Raw genomic sequence first — 2,233 nt, forward strand, 5'->3', positions numbered from 1 at the left:
GAAAAGTTATTTCAATCAGTCGTTACACAATGGCCCAATAAATACTAACTACAACTATCAATATACCCTAACATGGTTAACCCTCTTTTATATGTTTGTGCCATTTGTTGATACTATAATTATAGTATGTACCATAAAAGGAAAGTAAAGATATTATCACAGCATGGGCTGTATTCTTTTTTCCTAAAATGATTTTACCAAAGATGACCAATGCAGAAAGAATGTCACTCAAGAGCATGAATATCCAGAAACAAAAGGCTTTATTTTACCTTTTTCCATTTTGTCCTTTACAAATTCAATGATGCTGTATATACAGAGAATAAAAATAAAATACACCAAGCTAACAAATCACTGCAAAAGCAAAGCAATGTCAAAAAAGCAACACAAATACAGTATACACCACATTCAGTGCATTCGTTTTTGTCGATCAGGCCACATGTTTTCATCAACATCACACTGGATGTTTTCCCTCGCAATGCAGCGAGGAAAAAATCTCCTTGCATGGTGCATCCACGCTTGGCAGTCCTCTGCAGTGATTGCCAGACAACCGGCATTCATTGCATCTAGGAGGGACATCTGGTCATGTGAACGGTAATCATAAACTTTCCACCTCCAAGAATTCCTCAATTGGATTGAGAAAAGGAGAGTACGGAGGGAGAAATTGCATCATCATTCGTGGGTGGGCTGCAAACCATTTAGTAACCAGACGGGAGTGGTGGAAAGCAACATTGTCCCATATGATGACGAAGCAGGACATGTTGGGCCTCACCAGCCCTCTCTCTTCTGGTGGTACCACGCTCTGGTGCAATGCATCAACAAATGTGAGGAGACGTTCTGTATTGTATGGGCCAATTGTAGGGATATGGCAAAGAACACAATCGCTGGCGATAGCGGCACACATGGTGATGTTTGCACCCCTTTGCCCTGGCACATTTACGGTGGCCCTCTTACCAATGAGGTTCCTCCCTCGTCTCCTTACTTTTGAAATACGAAGTCGGCTTCATCCACATAAATGAATGTATGGGATGTTGCGTTTGCTTCAAGCTCCATTATTCTCTAAGATAAAAAAAAATAGAAACACAGTATTTATGTATACATAAAGTAAATGCATTGTAAAATATTCCAGCTGCATGCAATGCAATGTTTTACTGTAAGAAAAGGCATTACAGTGACAAACCCTTACCTGTACATACTGGAGTCTAGTCTCCTTCACGCTGTCACTGTTTCTTTGGAATGGAACCTTGTAAAGTTGTTTCATTCCCACTTTGTGTCTTTTAAGGACCCAATCAATAGTGGCCAAACTCACACTGTTGACATTTCTGAACATGTTGTGATCTTGAATGACTGCTGTCTGGATCTCTCGCAATCTTATGGAATTGTTGGCAACAACCATATCCACTACGGCAGCCTCCTGTGCCGCAGTGAAGACTTTATCTCTGCCACCAGTGTGTGGTTGTCTTTGAATTCTATAAATACAGTAAATATGTACAAATTGTGACATTTTGATGGTCACATAAAGGGCATTGACAGAACAACTGTTTTACACATATATTGTACTGTATGCAGTACAGTAATACTGAAATACAGTGTGGTATAGCATTGTAACTTACCTATTCTCATTCTTGAATATTTTTACTATTGATGCCACAGTTGATCTACTGAGATTGTGCTGGACCCACTGCCCAGCCTCTCTCATGGAAAGGCCATGATTGACAACATGGTCAATAATTGTGTCACGAATTTCATCTGAAACATTAGCTCTTTGTATTCCCCTTTGAGCTACTGCACCACCACGCATCTGAACCCCTCTTCCTCTATGGGCCCCTGTACCTTTCCCTTGTCCTTGCCCTTGCCATCGACCTCTTACTTGGTCCATTCTTGTAAACAGCAACTCAGAGGTGACCTGTTTTATGCATGAATAATGATTGAACAATTGTGCAAAGAAGTTTTGCACACGTGTAGAAGAGGTTCACATTCATGGGAGTAATTTGTATCAGCTGTCACCAAATGTTTTAATTTTGTTTGACATGATTTACTCAACTGAGTTTTGCGTCTTTTGTAGACAGTTGTGTTTACTGTTTTGCAAAAATGTGCTTAGCATTTGCATTGTGTGTGAAAGCAATGAGAAATGATTTACTGTTTTGCTAAAAAGAATACTGTTGTGCTCATTAGGTTATGATGGAGATCAAGTGGACCTCAGTTTCATTAAAAGTGTCTTAGCAATTGAGAAAAA

At 39.7% G+C, this 2,233-nt stretch overlaps 1 long non-coding RNA gene across 1 annotated transcript; it reads right to left on the reverse strand.

Moving 5' to 3' along the window:
* Positions 1-241: 241 nt before the first annotated feature.
* LOC117417528 (uncharacterized) lies at positions 242-1,520 on the reverse strand. The gene is made up of 2 exons (XR_004546742.2): positions 1,184-1,520; positions 242-1,056 (listed from the first exon to the last, which is right to left on the reverse strand). It is a non-coding gene; the product is annotated as an uncharacterized LOC117417528 (long non-coding RNA).
* Positions 1,521-2,233: the final 713 nt, after the last annotated feature.

Source organism: Acipenser ruthenus, chromosome 20, assembly GCF_902713425.1.
Source record: "Acipenser ruthenus chromosome 20, fAciRut3.2 maternal haplotype, whole genome shotgun sequence".
In the NCBI taxonomy this organism is placed as follows: domain Eukaryota; kingdom Metazoa; phylum Chordata; class Actinopteri; order Acipenseriformes; family Acipenseridae; genus Acipenser; species Acipenser ruthenus.